Raw genomic sequence first — 14363 nt, forward strand, 5'->3', positions numbered from 1 at the left:
CTGCTCATCTAGTGTGCGGGCTTTTGTGGATCCCACTCTCAGATGCCTATCTCTCTTCATGCATTGTATAGGGAGCCTAAGCGCCAGACCCAGGGTTTGTGGATTCCCATGATTTTTCAGGGCACCTAAAAGTTAGGTGTAGCAATACCGAAGTCCCTTTGTGGATCTCGGCCGAAGTCCCTACCAGCTCTTCTCACTTAATTGTCTTTTTACAGGAGCCTTTTCTCCAGCATGTCCTTCTGGGGCTGCCCCTTTAAAATGGGCAGAACCAAGAAGCTGCAGCCATTTTGTGACTGACTGCTGCTTGCTGTGTCTCCCTGCCTTCCATCTGGTAAGTATTAACTCCTGTTATATTATTCCCCTTTATTACAGAAAAGGTGGTGTATTTTTACTGATGTTCTGTATGCTTACGATCATAGCCCCATGTATGCAGTAGCATCCTGACTAAATGAGTGTCACTCTTGTATTAAGGGTTAATTATTGGTAAGGAAAACAAGCATACTTTAAGGAGCAAAAAGGCAAGAAGTGAAATGGTTACAGGCAGGTGATGAATTTTTCAAAATTCTGTCTTTGTTATTATTACAGTCGAATCCCACCAAAGACTGAGGTCTGATTGCATAGATGCAGTGAGTTGCATGAGGTCCCACAGCAGTTCAGTGGCAGAAATAGAAGCCAGCTTTTCTGAATTTCCAGTGCTCTAGCCACTGAACCATGTTTTCTCAGTTCAATCCCTGGGGTTGATCGAGAGCACCACTAAGCTGCATAGGTATTGCTGGAGAAGACACTAAGTACAAATAATAGGATCCAGGAGTAGCATGATTGTTGTGTGTGTTTGCTTTTTTTGACCTGTTCTACAAAGTACCTCTGTTGCATTCCTATGCCATTTTGCAGCAGTTAAGGCAATGGACCTGTTCACAAATGTTTGTGCAATCAAGTTAAGCATTTAACTTAACTCAGCTGCGTGAACCTTGTTCTGGAGAACACATGCACATAAGATTTCTACTCTGGCAGTTGGCAGCATTTATTCAAAATGAGTTGTGGCCCACAGGCTTCTGGTAAGTTGCCAGTGCTGCTCTTGAATGGGTATATCTTGGGTATTTCCAGTCTAACAGGATGTAAGAAGAAGTTTATTTGCAAAACTGATTTGAACTGAGGAATGTTGCTATGCAAACTGTACTCTCTCTCTGTGGACCACAACTTTAAATATACTGCAAATATTGAATGACTTACTTCCAAGGAGATTCATACTTCTTCTCAAAAGAAGACAAATAAAACATTGACCCCCTTCACATATACAGTGCCTTCTGATTTGTTTTTTCTTTAATAATTAGAAACATGGGTTGCACTAATATATTTTACAAAAGCATTCTGGGGATTCAGGAATGTAAAAGAAAAAAAAACTAGACTTGAATAATTCATACTCCAATAGCTCTGGACTAAGATATTGCTTCAGTGTTTCCAAGTATGCAGATTTAACTCCAACTTTAAGAGAATAATAAACACTAGGTTGTTTTATCACACTTGGATTAATCAATGATGTGCCTGAAGCACTGTTGGTAGTAAATGATCCATTTTAGCTTAAACCATTTGTAAATCTATGTTTATTGTAAGAGAATAATAAAAATCTTCAAAATAAAGATTTTTGAGCCATAAAAACAGCAATATATTTAAGGGTTTTTAAGGCAATAATGTTTCCAAATAAATAGGAGATGGACCAAGGGTTCCTTCTCTGAATTACTGCTGTTCATCAGATTTTCACTCCCTATTAAGACACACTTTTTGAAATATTTTTACATTGCACTTCATGATGTAATCTGAATATATTAGAATTAATTCACCAATAAACTACAGGGGAAGTATAGAATCTATCCTCAAATGTTTATGAGCTCTCTGCTTAGATTGGGTCACATTCCCAAGGGTTTCACCTGTAAAGTTTGCGAAGGACAAAAAAATGACTCTTATTAAGGGCCTGCCTCTGCAAAGCTTTACTCAGGAGAGTATTCTTTATTTAAGGGTGAAATCAACACCATCTGCATACAGCGCCGGTGCTCACGGTCTATGTGCGTGGAATGCAGCGCAGCTAGCGAAGTCCAACCCAGAATTAGAGTGCAGGGCTTCCGCACTGCCCCTTAGAGTAGCTACTCCAGTCTAGGAGTTGGAAGAGTGGCCACAGTGCCTATGCACCAGTTGCATGGGGTCAGGAGTTTACTGGAGCAGTGCCAAAGTGGTTCTGTGGATCTTCTGGCCAGCCCCAATGGACAGTCCCACTACTGTAAAACTTAGAGAAAGCAGAATCAGGCCCCAGATTTTCACAAACCAAACAAATATAGCAAATATTCACTATTGTTCTGGTGTATATGTGTAAGGGGACTGTTGCCCCCTTACTAACATTCAGTGGGGGTGTTTTAGTTGATACTCCCAGTACTAAAAGGGGGAAGGGTCGATGGGGAATCAGGACCCTGAGACTGACAGCCCCCAGGAACAATGGGGAGAGGCCAATGCTCCAGGTCAGCCTGAATGACAGGGCAGGCAGGCAAATCAGGGAGTCAGGAGGCCAGGGAGGTCCCGTCCTCTGTGTGAGCTGGATTTGCCTGGGTCAGACGGAGTGGGGCTGAGCTAAGGAGAAAACAGGGGTCCAAGCTGAGCTGGGGAACAGAGCTGGGCCAGATCCAGTGAGAGCAGCCCCTGTCCTGGGAGCAGAGCTGCAGCCCCACAGCCAGAGGCACAGCCCAGAGAGAGCAGACTTGCCCTGGGAGCAGAGCTGCAGCAACCACGAAGCAGGTCAGTGCTGGGAGCAGAGTCGCAGAAGCAGCCTGCAGAGCAGACCTGTCCTGGGAGCAGAGCTGCAGCAACCAGAGCCAGAGGGGCCAGAGAAGCAGCCCAGAGAGCTGGAGGCAGAGCAGCAGCAGCAGTGCAGAGACCGAGTGGTGGAGCTGGGGCTGGAGCAGTCCGGAGCTGGGTGCGGTGAGCAGCTGGGGAGAGCGAGGGGGACCCTGGGCAGCGGGCCCAGCACAGGGAGACGCCTCAGCCAAGAGGCTCTGCAGGCCAGGCTTGGATCATAACCTCAACAGGACGGGGGCGATACTGGAAAGAAGGGTCCTACCACTTAGAGCCTGAGAGCGTGTGGCCACAACCAGAGCGAGGGTCCGACCCACAGCATCCCTGCAGCACAGCCAGGGCCTGAGAAGAAGGCCTGGGACGTACCAGGAACAGACTGTGAACGGCCCTGACATTCCAGAGACGCTGTTTGTGATGTTCCCTGCCACAGAGCGGGGTGATGTGTTTCCTTTAACCTTTCCCATTTTTCCTTATTCTTTTTAAAATTAATTGTTGATTAAATAACTTGCATTTGCTTTAACTTGTATGTAGTGGTCAGTGGGTCAGAGAAGTGCCCAGTGCAGAGAGAGTACCCCCGAGTGGGGACACCCTTGCCCCAGCCCTAGGTGACCACAGCAGGGTTGGGAGTCGAGCCCCCCAGGAATCCTGGGCCCAGCCTTGTTGGGGTTACAAGGACTCTGCCAGACAGGAGAGTGGAAGGGGAGTCCTCAAGGGCAGGGAGGCCACTGGGTAAAGGAAGTGGGAGCCAGGACTCAGGTCCTTTTGCTCGCCCACTTCACCGGGGTAGTACAGAAGCCAGGAAAATTCCCCACAATAGCAGGACTATTCCCCCGCTTACATATGGCCCATTGCATCTGCATCTATCTGTCATCTTTATTAGTGCTCTGACTGATCAGTTACATTAAGCCGTGTTACAGCTGTAGGGCTATACGCTACTTGCAACTCCCATTCCCATTCTGTGTGTCTGCATTTCTATAGAACCTAGTTCTAAGGTATCTAGTTCAAACACAGTAGATGTTCCCTATATATTAACTTCAGTGATGCTATACAGAGAGTTGGAGAAAATCCATCAAAGGTTATGCAGTATTCTGCTATTGATTGATTTGTGCTTTTACTGTCATTGCATTCAGTGGGAATGTGCATAAAAATTGACATCATGATATTTCTCTCTCCGTGGGCAAACTCACATGTTACATAGCAGCATCATTACTTCCTTTATAAAAAGCATATGGGCTTTATAAACCAAGTATTTCATTAAAGTGGTGGGGAGAGATGGTCACATTGATTGGAAAAAACAATAACTCTCATACTCCCTGTCCAGGCAGGACCAGAATTGGAAGTGCCAAAATATCAAGAATCTGTCTTGTTGTATTTCCATCTGGTACTGGAAGTAAAAATGCTGGAAATCTCAGGAGAAAGCCTATTCTCACAAGGTTTCTGCCTAATTTTACAAACCCAAGGGGCTCATGCAGTTTGGATGAAGCTTTGGATGAGATTTATATCTATCACACGTATATGGCCCCTGTTACTACAGTATTTGAGAGTCTCAGAATCTAATGTATTTAATCCTCATAATGCCCTGGTGAGGTAGGACAGTGCTATTGTCCCCAATTTATAGCAAGTCTGGGGTGGAGCAGGAAATTGAAACTCTGCCTCCCGAGCCCCAGGCTGGTGCCCTACCAACCATTTTAACTTTTGGATACTTTAAACTAATTAGAATGACCTAAAACAGAGCAGAGCAAACATCTGAAAGGTCAAGAATACCTGAAGGCTAAGTAGTGAGATCAGCAAAACCGGCAGCATTGCAGAGGGAGAGGGTTAGCTGAATGGGTAGAAGCTGTCTTTGTGGCCTTGCTTCTTATGGGCTGAATTTGAATAAGCCTACTAGGCAAATGACAGAAGGCTTGGGAGTTTGGGGGGCTCACTTTTAGTGAAATTATACTGTGGTTCTATCCTGCTAAAGGCATAGAAGGAACAGGAGAAGGCAGACAGTGTTGCTTGCAACATTTTCTGGTTGATGATTTGTTGGGAGGGCAACTTTGATTTACAAACCAGGTTGCATAGATCTCCCACAAGTGGAAGATGTTGAGGGGTAGCCCTGCATCAGCACATCTCTTAGACACCCTATCAAGTTTTCTTTTCAGGCCTTGCCATCCCCTTAGCACTCCAGCTCCCGCAGATGGGAGTTTTTGCTTCGTTTCACCTATGCAACCGCCTCACCTGGAGGGCTTCCTGCTACTGGGGTCTTCTGCCAGAAGCTCTGCTAGAAGAAGACCCTCATATGAATCTGGCCCAAGGTCTACAACATTTCAGATGACAGTGTATGTGAGATAGTGGTTCTATCATTAATGCTCTTCAACATGAAAGATCTAGGTTTGATTCTTTTGTTCCTCAGGGCAGGAAAAACCTTGGAGCGATTCGGAGGCAACACAATGTGCTCCTGGGGAAAGGAAGTACTTTCAGTCACTCTCTAGTTAATCCCTTCATCTCCTATAGGACCAGCACTACAGGGCTTTGAAGGGAATCCCATCTAACCTTCCTTGGCTGAAGTATGATTAGTGCAGTAAGAGGTGTAATATCAGGGAAATTTTTTTGTTACAGGAGAGAGGGGTTTTTTTTTTCTGAGATCACGTAACTGTTTCAACTTTAAAAATTAAACATTCTTTCTTGTTGAAAATGTGCAAAAATATTTGGCACCAATGTAAAACCAGTGTCCCAGGTATCAGTCCTTAAAAGTAGAGGCTTAAAATGGAAAGACTGATACAATCTTAAACTATAATAGTGCAAACAACATCATTACGATTTTCAGTTCTGATTACAGGTTACAAAACCACTATCGTATACCTAATTATTCATGATCTTGGTGAAAACAGTCTGTAAAATGAGATATAGAAAACTGTTGAAAGAAAACACATGCAACTCTAAATATAGGAAATATAGTGACAAAAACAAACCCGGAAACAAGAGACCAATAGCTGTTAACCAGACAGCAAAGTTTCACACATGCTACATTTTAATGTGGAAATGAAATAGATTACATTTAATCAACAAGCTTCTGAGAGCTCAGGATCAAGTAATTTATATACATATCCAAGAGAAAAAATGAAATTAATTTTTAGAGTCCATATCAGTAACTTCAGATTAAAGAAATTACAGGGATGTTGTAAGTTTACCCAAACTGAGTATTACAAAGCCAGGATATTCAGAGTTAAATTTGCATTTTTAAAAAATCCAAACATGTTAAAGTATGTATGGGTGAAATCCTGACCGCACTGAATGGCAAAACTCTCATTGACTTCCATGTGGTCAGAATTTCATTTAAGGCACCCAGACAACCTTAACTCTGCCCTGTAGTGACACTGTGCAATAATCATACAATTATGATCAAGAAATGTTAGTGTTTGTGGTCCCTGATTAGATAACTTATTTTTAAAGGCACATTAGCTTTCCCCCGTCTCTTATATATTTTCCCCTTCTAGTGTCGCTACAGGGCAGAGTTAAGTCTTAATCTCCCACTCCTTTTTTCAGGTTTAGATCCCTAACATTCATCTCTTATATAATATCGGATCTTCACTTAGTTTTAAAATTTTTATTTCCATTTTATAGATACAAATAGAGGCTTAGAGAAAGTCAGTCATTGGGGGTCTAAAGTCAGACACCTAAATAAGGGTTCTTTATTTTTAGAGATTCTGAGCATCCACAACTCCAGCAGAGTTTATCAGCGAGACCATCAGTTGCTTCAGTGGGAGGTGTGGGTGCTCAGCACCTCTGAAAAATGCAGTACCCTTATTTAATCCCCAAAATATGGATTTAGGGCCCTAGCATTAGACTCCTGAGATTTAATATTTTGGCCTAAGTGACTTTCCCAAGGGCACATACTGCCTTTGGAAAAGAACCCAGGCATTCTGCTTGTGAATCCTGTTTTAGCCCTTAAATACTAGCACCATGACATGAAAAGTTAAGCTAACTATGCTGCTTTGGAGCCCAAAGGTCATTTGGTAGGGAATTTTCCTCCCAAGCAAAGACTGAGAAATGAAAAGTAGACACAGGCCTGTAGATTGACCTTATTGGTTCTCACTTGTTTGTTTGGCTTGAATTCTATAAGCATCTTCATAGAAATGATGCGATTCTAAACACACTAAACGGCCGTCAGGAGGGGTGAGGGCAGCATGTGTAGCTTTGATGGAGCTAGCTTGCTAAAAGTAGCTGTGTAGCTGTGACAGTATGGGCAGCGGCATAGGTTACGGTCGAGTATGTAGGTTGTAGTTGGACAGCTAGCCCATACCACCCCCCATGCTGGGTATGCCCATGTGTGCTGCAGATGCACCTCTCAATGGAATCTAGCAATATCTACAATACTTCCTTGCTGGTTTTTTTTTTAAAATCAAAATCTTGCTAAGCCAGTAGCTTGTCTTCATCCAACCGTGATTCTGTGGATTGATGTTACTTTCTGAACTCATCATTCCCCTGCCCAGATCAGTTTTACACAGGCTTCAGTATGCTTCTGCCAAAAATAATTCTTTAATTTTCTATAAATCATGATCATCCATCTGATTTTCTTGAGGTTACTTACTACTTGGCATGTCTTTTCAGATTCTACAGTTGTACAGTGGTTCTCTGCTCAGATACAGGGGATGGATGCAATGTGACAGATACTATACAGCAAAGTACTTAGATGTTAGAAAGCTCCCTGGAAATCCCAGGGTGAGAGAACTCTTCAGAGAATAATAGGACAACTGACTGCAGAATGACAATCTTTAGAAAATGCTCCTCCTGATTTTAGTTATAAAAACTGACAATCTCATTATGAACTTTTTCATACCTTAAGATGCTTTTGTTAAGGGGTCAGTGCTGTTGATTCTAAGTAACCTATAGCAAGAACCATATATTTCAGGGCACACCTACTAATTCTTTTTTTAAATTGTTTTTAAAAACTGAGAAGTCCATACAAACTATCTTGAAAATCACTTTCCCAGCAAAACTCAGCTGCATATTTATTTCCTAGCATTTTAAAAAGAAAGGATGACTTGTCCTGACTGCTTGCAGAAGGCTAGAATGCCAGAATTGGAGGATGTTATTAAAAAACACTTTCTCTGGACTTGTCTCTTAGGGAAAGAAGAGAATTCCCCTTGACCAAAAATACCCCAGTAATAAACTTTGAACACTGAGTTAATTTGCTCTGTGCTGGCACCAATATGAGTTTAAATTATGCGCTTCTCCCCTCATTTCTAGCCAGTGTCCCTCTGTAACTGCACTTTAGTCCATTTGTAAATATAACTAAATTTGGAAGTATCATTTAGTGACTCTATTTAAGGGTTAGGAAAAAAAGAATAACATTACTTAGAGCCATACATAACATTTTTGTTTAGTTAATTTTACATGCTCTGAATGCCTTATCTTTCAATCACTACCCACTTCAGCTCACAGTTTGATATGTTTGGGATTTTACTGATATGTGCTATTGAAAAATTGGCCAAACATTAGTTCCTTTACAGAATAAAATGTGTGTTTATGTGTATATATCTATATTATATTCACATAATAATGATTGTATTTAGAGAGGGGAAAAGATTCATAAGATCATCTTATCTATGCTCCTGCTAGATCAAATTTGGGACTGCACAGAGGATATATTCGGTATTCTGCTTGATTATATTAGCTAACTTTACCAAGGACACCATAGAGTTAAATGATGCTTCTAAAAAACACCTGGTCAAGTGCATGGGTCTATTATTATTCTTTGTTTTCTGAAGAGGATAATTTTATGTATTTTGACTTTTCAAGGGCTGTTCACAAGTCCTAACCTCTGATTTTAGGTATTTGGCGTTTGGTTAAATTGAAGAGAGATACTGATATTTTTTAATGTTACTATTACTCACGGTGAGTCCATGATGCAACACCTTTTCATCCAGTTTCATCCAGACCTTTTACTTTCTTTAACTTTTGCTACAGCTAAGGGGTAATTACGTAGTTTTAAAGCTCCAAGCTGCTGTTTTTAAAACTACTCTATCTGCTTTAGAATTTTTTTCTCCATAGCCACATTTTTTTATTTGTGTGAAATCATAAGTTTTAAATGCATGCACTATGTGGTCAAATAGTGAATAAACATAATCTTCAATGCATATACTTCAAAAAGCAGCATGGAGCAGATCCTCAGCTTGTGTAAATTGCTAGTTTGTATGTAAGTATCAGACTCAAAACAGAGCCTTCAATTATAAGAATATAATCCTTTTGCTCACTAACTATAAATCAATAAAGTATTACAGAAGACCCACTTACCTTTTTGTCAATGTCCTGGTCAGCAAGGACACAAGGGGAAGCACATAAAAGATTAATAGCGTAAGGGAACCAGGCAGAGCAAAGATACATCATAAAACATTATAGTACACTTATCAACAACAGCTAGATTTGAAAAAGCTGTCAGTTATGTAAAAAGCAGAAGCTCAAAATCTGGAGCATGGTATGGCTAAACGACCATCCTTTCCCAATATCACTCAACTCCAGAAAATATTCCTTCAATAGACTAAATCCCCATCCAGTGACCAGGAACAAATCATCGTACATAAACAAATCCTCCAGCACAGCAGGAAATAAGGAACAAAAATAGCAATACATCATTTCACAAGAAGTACAGATTCCAAGCCAGCAATGGCTTCCAAAGCAGGAGTCATTTTAAACAGAGAATCAAAAGTTTTTAAAAAGAGAGAATATTCGGATCATTGTTTCTGAACAGAGTTGCAAGAAAAATGCCAGCAAAACATACAGGACACACAAATCAACATTTCTAAAGGATGGGTTCTGAATCAGAAAGCATACTGTAGTCCAAAAGAAGAGAGACGTTTCATAGAAACATTGTCTGGTACAGACTTCAGTTCATTCAGCAATTGGTTCCATAGCATTGTCAAGCACGTCTTTCTTTAAGATCTCAAAATCTTTTAGCCTCCTTGTCATTCGTGGCATATGGATATGTGTTGTACTTATGGCTTGCTCCAACTCTCATTAATATCAGTGGAAAGACTTCCACAGCCTTCATTTTGGCTGGAGAAATTACAGTGTTACTTGCACCCAGGTCCTTGAAGTCCAGATTTAGCTTTTTTAAGATGCTTCACTGCTTTGAGAAGAGAAGGAATAGTGTCTTCTAACAAAAAGACATTACCATCTCCTTGACAATGTTCCTTGCAGGTTACAAAGTATGGTCTCGTGCTTAGATTAAGAGACTTGGAATCAGGACTACAGGTGTCTATTTGCATCTGCAAATCAAACTGCTGAACATCTAAGTGCATGCAGTTGGGATGTAAATAATTGCACCAGAAATTTTACACCCACATTTCATTACAGGCAGAAAATTGTGCTGGCAATATCAGAAGCTAGATTGAGAGCTAGCTTAAAAATCGGGACCAAATGGTCTACAATTTAATGCTAAGAACTAGTTCTGATCAGGCTTATGATGATGATTTCAGTTACTGGAAGCAATTAAATTGCCTAATTACCTTAGTAAATGATGTGTAGTACAATCTTCTAATCAACAATGGCTAAAACAACTGCATCTATATAAAGAAGATGTATGCTGGCTTATTCAGTTACGGCCTGATCCAACGCCTATTGAAACCAACTTTCCATTCATTTCAATGGGAATTAGATCAGGCCCCGAACTCCACAGTATATAGTAGATGGTATCTCAGTGTTTAGAATCTGATGTTAGGCTACTATGCTGTAATTTAAATCATTAATGCATTAAACTGGTTTATCTTTAACTGTGGGATTGTGTTATGACATCTGCATACAAGATATTATCCTTAGTTTCTAAGAGTGGTAGTGTTATAACTAGGAGGCTGGTTTGTTATGGTAAAAGATACAAAAGTCAGTTGGGAAAAAATGGCAAAAATTATAACTGTACAGTAAATCTCCCCCAACTCTACAATTCACAAGATGTCCCTCACAACCATGTAACACAACACTAGCCCTAACAACTGAATAGAGTTTTGGAGTAAAATTTTCACAACCACCTAGGCTCTTATGTGCTTTTGGGAGTGCTTAAATCCCATTTTCAAAACAGACTTAGGCACTTAAGAGCCCAAGTCACATTATAACACAATGGGACTGAAGCTCCTAAATGCCTGTCTCTTTTGAAAATGGGACTTTTGAAAATTGAACCCTGAATCTGAGAATAGGACAATTGTATTACTGCATTGTCAGACTGGTTGCAGATCAAGACTAGATTTGCAACGACTGTGGTACTGCCAGAGACTGATCTGTGTCACTGTTCCATATTCAAAGACTCATAAACTCATAGATATTAAGGTCAGAAGGGACCATTATGATCATCTAGCCTGACCTCCTGCACAATGTAGGCCACAGAATCTCACCCACCCACTCCTGCAATAAACCTCTCAGCTATGTCTGAGCTCTTGAAGTCCTCAAATCATGGTTTAAAGACTTCAAGGTGCAGAGAATCCTCCAGCAAGTGACCCGTGCCCCATGCTACAGAGGAAGGCGAAAAAACCCCAGGGCCTCTTCCAATCTGCCCTGGAGGAAAATTCCTCCCCGACCCCAAATATGGCGATCAGCTGAACCCTGAGCATATCGGCAAGATTCACCAGCCAGATACCCAGGAAAGAATTCTCTGTAGTTACTCAGATCCCACCCCATCTAATATCCCATCCCAGGCCATTGGGCCTATTTACCATGAATAGTTAAAAATCAATTAATTGCCAATACTCTACAGGAATGGATGATTAGATCAAAATTTTCACTCTTGGTTGTCTAAAGCTGTGCATCTAAATAAAGGTGCCTGGAATTTCAGAGGTGCATGGGAGTTGCAAGTGCTCAGCACCTTGGAAAATCAATCCACTTTGACAGTATCTGGGTGCCTACATATAGCTTTAGCTCCATAACTATTTATTAATTTAACATTTTTTAATATTTGGGCCATGATCCATTCCATTTATTAAAATGATAAATGCTGGACATGGCTGGCATTCTGTATCCTAAAGGTCACCATTTTGACTGAGTGAATTTAACCTGCCTGCACTCAGCATAATGAAGAGACCCAGCAGCTGATGGAAACGTGATCACACATTTGAATATCACGTCTAGCACGTTCAATACATGAATAAACTTTGTATTTAATTACACAGTCTCTTTGTGGGTTGGGTGTCATCAGGCACCATCTCCAAAACGCCTCTTGTGAGTTCATTTAAAAAAAAGAATTCTTTATTCAAGCACTACGGGGTGAAGTCCTCAAAATAAGCATGCTGGTTCAACATCTATTGTCTCTTTAAAAAGTTTTAAACAAAAGCCTCTTTCACAAAAAAAAACCCCCTTTCAAATAGTTGCCGGTCCCAGGAAGTAATGCTTGAAAGGCTGCTCAATCCAGCCTTATCTTGGGTTTGGCTGATGTACACTCAGCCTAAAAACACTTGGCTAAATGGTGGGAGGACACAATAGTCGACAAGTATGCACCAAGAATTAGGTTGGTAAAAGGCAGTAATGGAAATAGGAGTAATAAAATTAAACAGAGGAAAATGTAGCTGAATACTGGGAACATTTACTTAATGATAATATCAACAATATATTCTGCTTGAGCCATTTAAAAGTAGACTATACAAAGTCCTAGACGGTATATTGGAATAAATCATAGAACTCACAACCCTGGGTTTAGCAGGCCAATGCTCAAAGCACTGAGATACTTCTGTAGCAAGGGTGAGATGGACTACAGGACCTACGTGACCTTCATGGGAGTGGAAAAACTAAATGAAAGTATCTGTGGTACTGGCATGATGGCTCTCTGTAGAGATCCCCGTGGAGTGAGGGGTTATCAGCCTTGTGACCATTTCCCCCATGCTATGCAGTTTCCCAGTATCTATAGCACTGTCCTAATGACTACCTCAGGGCACTGGTTTGTAGGCCTTCCCTCCCAAGGTGGTGCTGTGATGACCACATCCCCTGCGTCTGAGAACCAGAAGCAGGGGAGAGGATTTTTTTAGGAATTAGTATTGCTTTTAGCATCATTAATTCCTGCATGGATTTTTGGGGAGAAGGGGAGGAGAGAATCCATGGGAATCTTGAGAAGTGCCTGTTGTGTACAGCAGCTGCTCCCCAGTTCCACTCACAGTAGTTTTTCAGGGGTGGTCACAAGGCCTGGGGAGGAGAGAGAATACCAGACTGGTTCTGTTCCTTACCGTCTGCAGATTTAGAACATTTTGTGAGTTAATCCCTCTCCGTTGTTCAGGCTGCCTAGGATTCCACTCAAGCCAAAGTATTGGTTTTTAAGGTTCCTTTTGCCAGAGGAGGGAGGATGGATCAGTGGTCAGGGTGCTAGCCTGGTACTTGGGATTCCCTGCTCTGCCACTGACTCTGCATGTGACCTTTGAGCAAATGATCGACAAACAGCTTTTTAAAGGTATCTTGGCATCTAAAGATGCAGCTAGACCCTTAATGCCTGAAAATTCCACTGGGTGCCTAGATGCATCTTTAGGTGCCTTAAGAAAAGGAGTACTTGTGGCACCTTAGAGCACGAAAGCTCATGCTCAAATAAATTGGTTAGTCCCTAAGGTGCCACAAGTACTCCTTTTCTTTTTGCGAATACAGACTAACATGGCTGTTACTCTGAAACCTGTCTTTAGGTGCCTTGTTACATCTTAAAAATCTGGCCTTCCGTCTCTTTCTTCCTTTGTCCCCATTTGGCAATGGAGTAACTTATCTACCTCACAGGAGTATTATAAGTACACTCCAAGATTGTGAGTTGCTCAGATACAATGGTAATGGGAACTGTATAAGCACATAGGACAGGATAGCTAAGTGCTGATCGATGACTGCACATGCGAGGGAGGGATCTCTTCCTTCTTTTACGTCTGTTGGTGCCTGTGAACTGTGCACCCCTGAACTCCAGGGCTTTTCCTGAGCTGATGTAATGTGCAACTTCTATTGCTAGGAGCCACTTCCTTTCAGATAAACACAGCCCACTGATCGGTGCCACTGATTTAGGGACTGACCCAGAGCCCATGGAAAGACTCTCAAAGATTTGAGTGGGCATTGGATGGCAGCCTTACTGACAAAGGGGAAAATAATCATGCGCCAATCTCCCCCTCCTAAGAACTACTTCATTCAGCTAATCCATCCAGAGGGCATGCTGGATTTAAAGGAATGACTGAAGAAGTGACCTGTCTTTCAGTAGCGCTGCTAATTAAAATCATCTGGGTTAGGTGTAAGGCAGTAGTCCTGATCAGGCTTCAATTTTATGTGAAGAACAACTTTCTTTTTGTATTTGAAGAGCTAATTTATGGCATCTGTTTAATAAGGCTGAAGTCTGTTTGGAGAGTAAATCATGGCTAATATTTATAGCAGTTTTGTGATTCATGGAGTTCTGTTTTTTGGATTAATTTGACAATATATTTTCCTATTTAAATACAAAAGTTGACGTTAACAAGAAAAAAGTGCCGATGACAGGCAAAAATTAAAAAATATGAGAAGGTAAGCTGTCTTGTGGAAAATACCTAAATATCTTAACCAGAACTAGAGAAATC

The 14363-nt window shown here is 41.3% G+C and overlaps 1 protein-coding gene across 4 annotated transcripts in view; it reads left to right on the plus strand.

The window, feature by feature from the left end:
* The first annotated feature begins 212 nt into the window (after positions 1 to 212).
* SPON2 (spondin 2) overlaps positions 213 to 14363 on the plus strand; it is a 95064-nt gene continuing 80913 nt past the window's right edge. For all 4 annotated transcript variants that reach the window (XR_006290239.1, XR_006290237.1, XR_005225254.2 and 1 more), the window contains exon 1: positions 213 to 331. The gene's annotated coding sequence lies outside the window, so the exon portion shown is untranslated. The remainder of the gene's footprint in view (positions 332 to 14363) is intronic.

This window comes from Chelonia mydas, chromosome 4 (assembly GCF_015237465.2).
Source record: "Chelonia mydas isolate rCheMyd1 chromosome 4, rCheMyd1.pri.v2, whole genome shotgun sequence".
In the NCBI taxonomy this organism is placed as follows: domain Eukaryota; kingdom Metazoa; phylum Chordata; order Testudines; family Cheloniidae; genus Chelonia; species Chelonia mydas.